This window comes from Mobula hypostoma, chromosome 8, assembly GCF_963921235.1.
Source record: "Mobula hypostoma chromosome 8, sMobHyp1.1, whole genome shotgun sequence".
In the NCBI taxonomy this organism is placed as follows: domain Eukaryota; kingdom Metazoa; phylum Chordata; class Chondrichthyes; order Myliobatiformes; family Myliobatidae; genus Mobula; species Mobula hypostoma.
The window spans coordinates 54,961,205-54,974,967 of NC_086104.1; the positions used below are offsets into that span (position 1 = coordinate 54,961,205).

The 13,763-nt window shown below is 43.4% G+C and overlaps 1 long non-coding RNA gene across 1 annotated transcript in view; it reads right to left on the reverse strand.

The window, feature by feature from the left end:
* LOC134350116 (uncharacterized) overlaps positions 1-13,763 on the reverse strand; it is a 40,435-nt gene that overhangs the window by 12,837 nt on the left and 13,835 nt on the right. The window contains exon 2 of the long non-coding RNA XR_010018819.1: positions 2,618-2,691. This is a non-coding gene — a long non-coding RNA (uncharacterized LOC134350116). The remainder of the gene's footprint in view (positions 1-2,617; positions 2,692-13,763) is intronic.

Here is a 13,763-nt window from a genome sequence, read left to right on the forward strand (position 1 = left end):
CATTTTCACATCCTATTTGTGACTCAACTTCCTCTTCAAGACTTGGGAATTTTCACTTCAGTATTCATTGTGATAAACTGCATTTTCATAGAAAACATAGAAACATAGAAAACCTACAGCACAGTGCAGGCCCTTCAGCCCATAATGCTGTGCCAGATGTACTTATTTTAGAAATTACCTAGGATTACCCATAGCCCTCTATTGTTCTAAGCTCCATGTACCTATCCAGGAGTCTCTTAAAAGACCCTATCGTATCCGCCTCCACCACCGTCACCAGCAGCCCATTCGGCTCACTCACCACTCTCTGCATAAAAAAACCTGCCCCGAACATCTCCTCCATACCTACTTCCAAGCACCTTAAAACTGTGGCCTCTGATGTTAGCCACACGATCAATGCCTCTCATCCCTTATTATCCTAGGATAATAAGGAATGAGGGGATAATAATTTTCCCTTATTATCAACAGGATAAAGATACTGTTCATTTGATAGTAATGGAGGAGACAGTTCGAATATGTGCACCAACCTATTTTTGTTGAAGAAACTTCTTAGATTGGTGAAAATATACTTGGCTTGCTTTTATTTTCCAAATTGTGTCTGTGGAAGAAAATTATTAGAAGTGACCTAAATCATAGAAATAAAAAGTAGTAACGGGAGTTGACCTTTTAGCTCTTTGGGCCTGCTCTTCCAGTCAACATATTCATCCATTTCAATATCTTAGTCCAGCCTTTCCTCTAAAACCCCAGATACATTAAGCATTAAGATATGTATCTACTTCCTTTTAGATTATGTTCCATGACTTGGCCTGCACTGCTTTCTGTGGCAGAAAATTCCAGTGAAATTTGCTACCCTCTGAATGAAGAAATTTCTTCTGATCTTGGCTCTAAATGACAAAGCCCATATCCTTAGACTTGTCTATGGTTTTGTACTCTCCAGCCATCAGCAACATCCTCCCTAGTCTGTCCAGAACTATTAGAATTTTCCAGGTTTCAATGAGATCCTTACTCATTTTTCTCTATGCCTTTTAATTAAGGTCTAACCAATCCAATTTGCATTCAGTCATCAGTCATTTCTTCCCAGGAATCAGTCTAGAAAATCTTTGTTGCACTCCACCAAATGCAAGAACATGCTTCCTCAGATAAGGTTTAAGAGCATTAGGGCCTGAGTTACGGGAGGTAGCCGGTCAGGGTAGGGTTTCATTCTTTGAATGTAGGAAATTGAGAGGTGATTTTATAGAGGTGTATAAAATCGGGAGAGGCAGAGATAGAGTGAATGCACATGGTCTTTATCCCAGGGTAAAGGAACCAAAAACCAGAGGGCATAGGTTTAAGGTGAGAGAAGAAAAAGTTATAAGATGATGTGTATATGGAACAAGCTACCAGAAAAATAATTGTGGCTGGTACAATAGCTACATTTAAAAGACATTTGAATAAATGCATGATAAGAAAGGATTAGAGGAATTTGGGCCAAATGTGGGCAAACAGGATGAGATCAGCTGGATGTTGCATATTTAATATTTCTACAATATGTAATATTGTAAATCTATTCTTTCATTAAGCATTTTTTTTGTTTACATAATTCATCATGGGTTATATACTAGAAGTATGTAAATGGCATACAACATTACGGCACCATGTCATAGGTGCATGCCTCACTAAAGTAAAACTAAGTAGACCCGTTTCTCTGCTCCCATGTTTTTCTTTTGATTCATTTTTGGAGTTACAAAATGTAACAGTGATGAGAATTAAGTTTTAAGATGACCCTCTACAGTTGAAGTGCAGCATGTTTTTCTTCGCAAAGGGGGAGTGAGACAATGGAGTGAAAAAAAAGCACAGCACGTGTTTCTACGAAAGGGAGAGAGAGATGATCATGTTAAACAAAGGCAGAAAATGGACGACATTCATGGGTTCATAGGTAATGAGCATAGCAAAAGAGCGGTTGAAATTGCTGTATCAATGAAAACAGTAGCCAGCGACACAATTGAGTTGCAGTCAGGAATGAAAGTGAGAGTGAACAAAATTGCAATGTCTAAACAGAAATCAACCTGTCTGGCTGAACAAATAGTGTTACTGTTGTGGCAGGGAGCCACATACACTAGACCAATGCATGCTTAAAGGAGAAACGTGCAGAATCTGCTACAAAGTAGGACACATACAAAGAGCATGCCAGACAGATTAAAACAAATGGACTGCAGAGGGAAGAGAAAAAGATAAAAAGTCAAGTTGCAGTTTCAAGAAGAGCACTAATTTGTATGTTGTTGATGACAAATCTGATAATGATGAGAGTGACACAGGACTGAGTAGCCTTGAGATTTACAATGTGAAATCTAATGGGCTTGGCTGTTTCAATCATTCCACAAAATAAGTTTCAATGGTATGTTAAAGATACTGAACAGAAGACTGCAGGTATCCAACTAAGAAAAAAGAACTCCTCAAGAAAAATAAATTCAGGGTAGTGTATGGTGACATATATGTACTTTGATAATAAATTTACTTCAATTTTTGAACTAACTGTATACTGGGCAAAAGATAACTCATGTGGGAATGACATTCATAACAGTGAAATACAACCACCAACAAGCTATATTGCGCTTGTATGTGGTAAAAACAGGAGGGCCACCTTCGTGGGTCTGTGATGAGCTGAGACAACTGTAACTTGATTGGAGATCCATCCACCATTTTTATGCTACATCCCTGAAATAGAGTCAATTGAAAGCAAATTAAGAAACATACTCTTTGACAGCACAGAAATGTTCAAGGATTTCATTGAGAACACAAACATATCAAGGGTAAAATAGTGTTAAATGAAAATGCCACATCCAAGTTTTGCAAAACCCATCTGGTTCCTTTTAATAGAGGCTAAAGGAATTCTTTTCAAGGTTGTGTGGAGCTCATGGGCCACACCAGTGTAAAGATCCATGGTGATTGTAAGGTCACCATCAACCCAGTACTGAAAGTACTGAAAGCCCTCTGCCTAGAAAAGAAGATACCTTTAGAATTGAATTGAATTGACTTTATTTCTTACATCCTTCACATACATGAGTAAAAATCTTTACATTACAACGCCATCTAAATGTGCAATGTGCAATCATAGTAATTTATAATAATTTATAATAAATAGAACAGTCAATGTAACATAGAGATACACTCAAATCACCGTGATTTAATCAGTCTGATGGCCCGATGGAAGAAGCTATCCCGGAACCTGTTGGTCCTGGCTTTTATGCTGCAGTACCATTTCCTGGATGGTAGCAGCTGGAATAGATTGTGGTTGGGGTGACTCGGGTCCCCAATGATCCTTCGGCCCCTTTTTTCACACCTATCTTCATAATTGTCCTGAATCATGGGAAGTTCACAACTGCAGATGTGCTGGGCTGTCCGCACCACTCTCTGCAGTGTCCTACAATTAAGGGAGGTACAATTCCCATACCAGGAAGTGATGCAGCCAGTCAGGATGCTCTCAATAGAAAGTTCATAGGATTTGGGGGCCCATACCAAACTTCCTCAACCATCTGTGGTGAAAGAGGCGCTGTTGTGCCTTTTTCACCACACAGCTGGTATGTACAGACCACATGGGGTCCTCGGTGATGTGGATGCCAAGGAACTTAAAACTGTTTACCGTCTCAACCCCAGATCTATTGTTGCCAATAGGAGTTAGCCTGTCTTCATTCCTCCTGTAATCCACAACTAGCTCCTTTGGTTTGGCGACATTGAGGGAGAGGTTGTTTTCTTGACACCTCTGTGTCAGGATGAGGACTTCTTCCCTGTAGGCCATGTCGTTATTGTTTGAGATTAGGCCAACTAATGTAGTGTCATCGGCAAACCTTTCTGAAAGGAAGCACTTCTGCAAAGCAGACTTTGCTGCAGCCTTCCTGCAGATGGACATAGGAAAAGAGTCCAAAGTGTTTCTCACCTTAAACACTCACTTAGAGCTTTATCAATATAATAGGCTTATTTTTGGAATAGCATCCGCACCTGCAATCTGGCAATAAGCTATGGACCATGTGCTACAAGGGTGCCCTGGCACTCAGTGTTACCAGGATGACATTATTACCACTGGTGAAGATGACAAAGAGCATCTCCAAAATCTCAAGATAGTGTTCAAAACATTTGAAGATTATGGGCTCAGAGCACAATGCAACAAGTGTCAATTATTTTAACCAAGCATTATTTACTGTGGTCAGAGTATTGATACACGAGGACTACACAAGTATGCAGACAAAATTCAAGTAGTGTTGGATACCCCAAGGCCAAAGCATGTGTCACAGTTGTGGTCCTTTTTAGAATTTGTCTATTTCTCTAACATGCTCCTGCCAAACATGCTACTGTGCTCCCAATACCCAGTGAAGCTTGCTTGTGATGCCTTGTCTAATGATATTGCTGCAATCATGTCACATACTGAGTAATGGAAATAAATGTCCCAGAGCCTTTGCATCACATTCCCTTACTGCTGCAGAGTGAAATTACACACTGATTTCTTGGTAGCAGTAGATGCAGCTACAATGTGGTCAAAAGTGCTCCCAATAACTTTCACTACAGCTTTGCACTCAGCTGACGTATTGAGAAGCCTTTTCTCAAGGACTGGTGTTTCAGAACACGTAGTCAATGACAATGGACCAGAGTTTGTTGCAGAACAGTTTCAGTCATTCCTGAAAATGGATGGAATAGGACAGAGTACGTCTGCACCATACTACCCAGCTACAAATGGCTTGGTGGAAAGGTCTGCCCAGAGTCTAAAGAACACATTGCCAGTAATGCCAATGGAACACACGACTCTGACACTAAATCAGAAGCTTGGCAATTTCCTCCTTGCAAATCACAATGCAGAAAACTCAACAACCAACAACTTACCAGCTATGCTGTTCCTGAGTCATTCCTTACATTCACAATTGGATCTGTACAAACCCAATCTCAGAAGGAGTATGCAGGCCAAACAGCTGAGACGAACTGAGGGCTCCTCATACAAGGAGTTTCTATGTTTCACCCCTGGACAAGCAGTCTTGGTGAGACATTACAGAGCTAATCTAAAGTGGGTACTTGGGAAGATTAAGGACAGAACTGGAACACTCTCCTACACTGTGGAGATGATGTCATAGAGAGACAACACATTGATCAATTGAGGAAAGTAAAGTCAATTGTTGGAGAAGAAAGGTGTCCAGAGTTGTCAGAACCACTTCCTGCAGTCCCAGAGTGAACCTACAAACACCACGGAGAAGTCCCCAGAAGCAGAAATTGTTTCACAGCCACAAGTCTCTCCTGCCAAGCAGAGTGACCAAACACCCACCCCACCACATCAATTGTCGGAAAAGACATTATCCCACAATATTAAGAAATCCTCCACGACGATTAAATATTTAGGTCTGAACAGGACAATTTAAAATTTACCATGATGTTTATGTAGTAGTTGTATTATATATTATACCATGTGTGAATATATATTTTCTGTTTACTGCCCTTCATGGCAATTTTTTTTATATTTAGAAACCTTTCATTTCATTATTTTTGAAAGCATCTTTGCTTTACAAATTTTTTACATGCATACCAGAGAGCAATACTTCACATATTTGAGTTAAAATACATTCTATATTGATCTGGAGTTATATTCCTTATATTCTGTCTGGTCAGCCTTCAGCCTGATGGCATGAATGTCGATTTCTCAAACTTCCGGTAATGCCCCACCTCTGCTTCACCATTCCCCATTCTCTTTTTCCTCTCTCACCTTATCTACTTGCCTGACCATTGCCTCCCTCTGTTGCTCCTCCCCTCTTTTCTTTCTTCCACAGCTTGAAGCGTCGACTGAACTTTTTTCCATAGATGCTGCCTGGTGTGTTGAGTTCTTCCAGCATTTTGTGTGTGTTGCTCGGATTTCCGGCATCTGCAGATTTTTTCTTCTTTGTGTTTGAGCTGGAGTTGATAGCTAAGCAGGGAGGAGTGTTGTGTATTTAATATTTCAGTAATGTTTGAGTAATGGGTTGCAAGGTTGTCAAGCCAAGGAGTGGTAGTGGGGACAAGCTCCCACTACCTAAAAGTGCTCTTCATGACATATGCCTCAAATAGCCTCTGACAACCAAGTCCAACTCCTGGCCTTCTCGTGTGGCTTAGCCTCTAAGCCCGGCGGAACTGTTTCTACTGACAGGAGAAGGGGCGAAGGCGGGTCCTGGTGCCTTAAAAACCAGTGCTTCAGGTAGATGGAGCTCGTCAGCCTGGGAAGGCAGTCCATCTAAGAGAGGGAAAACTCTGATTTCAAACCTCTGCTGCCTTGCAGCCATACCCACTCATGAGAAAAGCTTCAGCAGTAATCCCTGAGGACAAATCCGGAGCTGGAGTCCCTAAGGCAGTCTGACGTTGCATTCGACCTCGTTCTGGCAACTCCTGCGACTACACTGGTGCCAAACTGTATCGGCCCTTGCCCTTCCCTTGGACAACATTGGTGTTGTGGAGAGTGGAGACTTGTTGCATGGGCAACTGCCGGTCTTCCATACAACCTTGTGTCGCCTCACCATGACAGACTGAAGCAAGACTTTCCAGACACAGATTCATGGTCTCGTGCCACCAATATTTGAGTAATATTGTTACTATATTGTTTCATCAAGCATTCTAAGTTTGTTCAAAAGTTCAAAGGTTCATTTTATTATTAAAGTACACAACTGAAATTCTTCAATTCTCCAGGAAGCCATGAAACTAAGAAAAGAAAGAAAAGCAGCATGATTATCAACCCCCAAATACCACCTCCCCATAAAGAAACGAACAAAAATGGGACAGGCACAGCAATCCCCAAATCCCACTTCTGGCACAAAAAAAAACAAACAAAATGGATCAGGCACATCGACCCCTCTCCCACGCACAAAAACAAAAGAGAAGATGGAGCGAAAATACACAGAATATAAAGACCATAAGACTGAAATAAAGATTTTATACTCCAAATCAACATCCAAAACGCAGAAAAAAAACCCTGAGCAACATTCCCCACAGGGCAGGCACTCCCCTTTCTGGTAACATAGCAGAGCAATCAAAAGAGAGGCAGCCAGTGCTCAACCTCCACACTTGCTTTGATGCTTCAATCACCCTCATTGCTTTAGTCGGCGAACAATGGAAGCTTTAATCAGTGAAATGGAGCCAGATATCGGCTTGTGCCCTGCCCACTGTGAGGTTCATGCACGCTGCCTCGGCCTCCCGGAATCCTCTCAGAGACTGCAGAGCACTGGAACACCCAAACGATCTCCCAACTTCCACTCTCTCCTTGACGTCTCAGTCACCCTCGTCACATTAATCAGCAAAACGGTGTCAAGCATTGGCACACGTGCCATCCTGCAGGCTTGTCAGCACGAGGTTCACTCACGTTGCCTCTGCCTCCTTGAACCTCGGAGACTGCAGAGTACTAAAGCACACAAGTGATCTCCAAACAGCAAAACGCAGCCTCCAACAGTTCCAGAATCACTTTCAAAATGGGAAACAAATGTAAAAGACTTAAGTGAAAAAGATGGTTCCATGACCCATCCAGAAGATGTCGACAAAAGGAGCGTTGTACGTAAGCGCCATTTTGACTGGAAATGTTTGCATAATTCATTTCGAGTTATATGTAAGAAGTACAGGAATGATATGCATCATTACAGCGCCGTATCACTAGTGTGCGCCTTATGAAGTAAAATGAAGTAGACACATTTCCTGACACCCATGTTTTTTGTTTCGATTAGATTTTGGAGTGACAAAATGTAACTATGTGTACCTTGACAGACAGGGACAAATTGGACCAAAAGGTCCTTTCTCATGTTGTGTTACTCTGTGACTCTGTAGATCAGAACTGAACACAATCTTCCAGGAGTGGCCTCAGCACAGCCCCGTGTAATTGCAGTAAGACATGCTTGTTCTTGTGCTCAAATCCTTTTGCAATAAAGGCCAACATACCATTTGTCTTCATAATTTCTTGCCATGCTTGAATCCTGATACTTATTCATTGACTGATGGAATAGTCAGATCTTCTGGACATCCCTTATTGATACATCTTATTCTAGTAATCATCTTGTAGTGTGCTGACATTGTCAAAAAATGTGCAAAGGGGAATGGATCACAATACTGGGCATCTCCCTGATCAAATTAATTATTATTGAGAGATTTGAATATAAATTTGTATGGAGCAATTTCTTAAAATTAATCTGGCTCATTTGGGTATGACAATATGTATAAGCATGGTTCAAAAACCTCTAATCTTCCTTAATTTGTCAAGAAACTCACTATTTCACATGAATCTCTACAACAAAGGTGATTAACTGAATGTCTTGCTAAAACCTGCATTCTTTAATGGCCCTTGTGGCTACGGGGGTCAGGGGGTATGGAGGGAAGGCTGCGGCGGGGTTGTGAGTTGGATGATCAGCCATGATCATAATAAATGGCGGTGCAGGCTCGAAGGGCCGAATGGCCTACTCCTGCACCTATTTTCTATGTTTCTATGTTTCTATGTTTAAAAGGGAATCCATTTCAAATAATTTGTCCAATGAAAGTCAAAGACCTAACATTCATAATGTTGAAAGAAAGAAGTTCTAAACTGCTGCTTGAATGTAATGATAAGGGACAAGTTTTATGTTCTGAGATATGAAAATGGACCTGAGTTGAAATCTGAGAGGAGAAATTTTTTTAAATACTTCTAAAAGTTCTGTTAGCATTGGATGCTCTTTACACCAAGATAGCATTCAAAGCAGAATCTGTACCCATAAACTTAAAGGGATTATTTATCTGATTCTTAATGCTGATGAGTAATTGATCTATTTCTCTCTCCATAGATTCTGCCTGGCCTACTGAACATTTCCAGTGTTTCCTATTTGTATTTTTGTATTCTTTTAAATTCCATTGCTCTGCAGTCTCCGAGAGGATTCTGTGAAACAGAGGCAGTGTGTGTGAGTAGTCGGCAGGCTGCAGGATGTGGTGCAAGCCGATATTTGGCTCTCCTTCCATTTTCCAAGACAAACAAAAATGCAACAGGCACATCAACCCCTAAATCCTTCCTCCTACACAAATACTGAGCAAAATGGATCAGAAACATTGACATACCCCACCACCACCACCCCCCCCCCCGCAACATTCCCCTTCCTGCACAAAAAAAACAAACAAAACAGATCAGGCACATCGATCCCAAATTGCTCTCCCCACGCTCAAAAAAAATGAGAAGAAAAAACACAGAATATAAAATCTATAAGACTGAGAGAAAGTCTGTAGTCCAACTACACATCCAAAATGCAGAAAAAACCTGGGCAACAGTCCCTGGGAGCAGCGGCAGGCTCTCCCCTCTCTGGTACAGAGCAGCTGATCAAAAGGCAAGCAGCCTGGGCTTGCTCTGATGCTTCAATCTCCATCGTTGCTTTAGTCGGTGAAATATGTTGGGGGGGGTGGGATGTCGATGTTTCTGATCTATTTTGCTCAGTATTTGTGTAGGAGGAGGGATTTGGAGGTTGATGTGCCATTGCATTTTTGTTTGTCTTTGTTGTGGGGAGGTGGGGTTGATGATCGTGCTGTCTTTCTTTTCTTTCTTGGTTTCTTGTCTTACTGGAGAATTGAAGAATTCCAGAGTTGTACACTTTGATAATAAATGAACCTTTGAACCTTTGAATTCCTTTCATTTTATGCTAGGACATTATCTATTTTGAAAATGAATTCAAAGAACTTTTGTTGGTGAACCTTTCTCATTTTTAAAAACATATAAAATCAGGCAAGTGTTCCTCATTATGTATCCTGACTTAATCTGCAGTGCACTCAACTGACAAGACAGGCTCAAAAGTATTTGTGCACTATAAATTTGTGGAATTCTTTACAGCCTAAATCACATGTAAATAGAAAGAAACTCAGCTGGAGTTCCTGCAGTTTTAGTTTGCCTATGTAAAAGAGGAAGGTAATTCCTGCATTTCAATAACTGATACATTCCCCTTGACAGATGGGAATGTTTTCTCTAAGACACACAAAATGCTGCACAAATTCTGCAGGTCAGGCAGCATCTATGGAAATTAATAAATGGTCAGCGTTTCAGGCTGAAACCATTCTTCAGGACAGGGAAGGAAGGGGCTAGATGCCAGAATGAAATGGTGGGGAGAGGGAAAGGAAGACTAGGTAAAAGATGAAAGGTGAAGCCAAGTTGGTGGGTAAGACAAAGTGCTAGAGAAGAAGGAATCTGATCGTGTATCACGGGAGAAAGGAAAGAAGGAGGGGCACCGGGGGAGATGATAGGTAGGTGAGGCGAGTAAGAGGCCAGAGTGGGGAATAGAAGAAGAAGGAAGGGGGAGGGCATTTTTTTAAACTGGAAGGAGAAATCAACGTTCATGCCAGGCAAAATATGAGGTGTTGCTCCTCTACCCTGAGAGTGGCCTCATTGTGGCAAAAGTGGAAGCCATGGACTGACATGTCAGAAGAGGATTAGGGATAGAAATTAAAATGCTTGGCCATCAGGAAATTCTGCTCTTTGCAAATGGTGTGGAGACGCTCAGCAAAGCAGTCACCCAATTTATGTCAGGTTTCACGAATGTAGAGGAGGCCGCATCGGGAGCACTGGATGCAGTAGATGACTCCAACATGTTCGTAGGTGAAGTGTTTGGGGCCCTGAATGGAGGTAGATGTAGCATTGTGGTTGCTTGCAAGGCTATATGGCAGCAGGGAGATTAGTGGGGAGGGACGACTGGACAAGGGAATCACAGTGGGGGGGGAGGTAAAGATGTGTTTGGTGGTAGGATCCTTTTGAAGATGGTGAACGATGCGGAGAATGACGAGGTGAAAGCAGAGGCTCATGCAGTGGTAGGTGAAGGCAAGATGAATTCTCTCCCTGCTAAGTTGGCGGGAAGATGTCAGGGAAATGGAGGAGATGTGGATGAGGGCAGCATTGATGATGGAGGAAGGAAAACCTCATTCTTTGAAGGGAGAGGACATCTCTAACCCTATAGAAAGGAAAACCTCATCATGGGAACAGATGCAGGGGAGACAGAGGAACTGAGAAAAGGATTAACATTTCTGTAGGAGGCAGGATGGGAAGAGGTATAGCCAAGATAGCCATGGGAATTGGTAGGTTTAGAAAAGATGTCAGTAGACAGATTGTCTCCAGAGATGGAGACAGAAAGATAGAAAAAGGGGAGGGAGGTGTCAGATATGGACCAATTAAATTTAAGTGCAGAGTGGAAATCGGAGGAAAAATTGCTGAAATTGACGAGTTCAGCATGGATTCATGAAGCAGCAACAATTCAGTCGACAATGTAGCACAGAAAGAGTTGGGGACCATTTCCATGGAAGGCTTGCAATATGGTCGGTTCTACATCGCCAATGAAAAGGCAGGCGTAGCTGGGGCTCATGTGACTGCCCATGTCTACCCCTTGAGTTTGGAGAATGCGAGAGGAGCCAAAGGAAAAATTGTTGAGGATGAGAACCAGTTCTGCTAGAGGGATGCGTGTCGTAGTGGAGGGGATCTGCTTGGATCTTTTGTTGAGAAAGAAGCAGAGAGTTTTAAGATCTTGATGGGGATAGAAGTGTATAGGGACTAGATAGCAACACACATTAAAGTTGCTGGTGAATGCAGCAGGCCAGGCAGCATCTCTAGGAAGAGGTACAGTCGACGTTTTATGCCGAGACCCTTCATCAGGACTAACTGAAGGAAGAGTTAGTAAGATATTTGAAAGTGGGAGGGGGAGGGGGAGATACAAAATGATAGGAGAAGACAGGAGGGGGAGGGATGGAGCCAAGAGCTGGACAGGTGATTGGCAAAGGGGATATGAGAGGATCATGGGACAGGAGTTCCGGGGAGAAAGACAAGGGGGGGGGGAGGAACCCAGAGGATGGGCAAGGGGTATAGTCAGAGGGACAGAGGGAGAAAAAGGAGAGTGAGAGAAAGAATGTGTGTATAAAAATAAATAACACATGGGGTTCGAGGGGGAGGTGGGGCATTAGCGGAAGTTAGAGAAGTCAATGTTAATGCCATCAGGTTGGAGGCTACCCAGACGGAATATAAGGTGTTGTTCCTCCAACCTGAGTGTGGCTGAATCTTTACAGTAGAGTAGGCCGTGGATAGACATGTCAGAATGGGAATGGGATGTGGAATTAAAATGTGTGGCCACTGGGAGATCCTGCTTTCTCTGGCGGACAGAGCGTAGCTGTTCAGCAAAGCGGTCTCCCAGTCTGCGTCGGGTCTCGCCAACATATAGAAGGCCACATCGGGAGCACCGGACGCAGTATATCACCCCAGTCGACTCACAGGTGAAGTGTCGCCTTACCTGGAAGGACAGTTTGGGGCCTTGAATGGTGGTAAGGGAGGAAGTGTAAGGGCATGTATAGCACTTGTTCCGCTTACAAGGATAAGTGCCAGGAGGGAGATCAGTGGGGAGGGATGGGGGGGACAATGGACAAGGGAGTCGCGTAGGGAGCGATCTCTGCGGAAAGCAGAGAGAGCGGGGAGGGAAAGATGTGTTTAGTGGTGGGATCCCGTTGGAGGTGGCGGAAGTTACGGAGAATAATATGTTGGACCCGGAGGCTGGTGGGGTGGTAGGTGAGGACCAGGGGAATCCTATTCCTAGTGGGGTGGTGGGAGGATGGAGTGAGAGCAGATGTACGTGAAATGGGGTAGATGCATTTGAGAGCAGAGTTGATAGTGGAGGAAGGGAAGTCCCTTTCTTTAAAAAAGGAGGACATCTCCCTTATCCTGGAATGAAAAGCCTCATCCTGAGAGCAGATGCGGTGGAGACGGACGAATTGCGAGAAGGGGATGGCATTTTTGCAAGAGACAGGGTGAGAAGAGGAATAGTCCAGATAGCTGTGAGAATCAGTAGGCTTATAGTAGACATCAGTGGATAAGCTGTCTCCAGAGACAGAGACAGAAAGATCTAGAAAGGGAAGGGAGGTGTTGGAAATGGACCAGGTAAACTTGAGGGCAGGGTGAAAGTTGGAGGCAAAGTTAATAAAGTCAACGAGCTCAGCATGCATGCAGGAAGCAGCGCCAATGCAGTCGTCAATGTAGCGAAGGAAAAGTGGGGGACAGATACCAGAACAGGCACGGAACATAGATTGTTCCACAAAGCCAACAAAAAGGCAGCATAGCTAGGACCCATATGGGTGCCCATAGCTACACCTTTAGTTTGGAGGAAGTGGGAGGAGCCAAAGGAGAAATTATTAAGAGTAAGGACTAATTCCGCTAGACGGAACAGAGTGGTGGTAGAGGGGAACTGATTAGGTCTGGAATCCAAAAAGAAGCAGAGAACTTTGAGACCTTCCTGATGGGGGTGGAAGTATATAGGGACTGGACGTCCATGGTGAAAATAAAGCGGTGGGGGCCAGGGAACTTAAAATCATCGAAAAGTTTAAGAGCGTGAGAAGTGTCACGAACATAAGTAGGAAGGGATTGAACAAGGGGGGATAAAACCGTGTCGAGGTATGCAGAAACGAGTTCGGTGGGGCAGGAGCAAGCTGAGACAATAGGTCTGCCAGGGCAGGCAGGTTTGTGGATCTTGGGTAGGTGGTAGAAACGGGAAGTGCGAGGTGTGGGAACTATAAGGTTGGTAGCAGTGGATGGGAGATCCCTTGAGCGGATAAAGTCGGTAATGGTGTGGGAGACAATGACCTGGTGCTCCTTAGTGGGGTCACGATCGAGGGGTAAATAAGAGGAGGTATTCGCGAGTTGTCGCTGTGCCTCGGCAAGGTAGAGGTCAGTACGCCAGACTACAACAGCACCTCCCTTATCGGCGTGTTTAATAATGTTAGGATTAGTGCGGAGGGAGTGGAGAGCAGAGCGTTCCGAAGGAGTGAGGTTG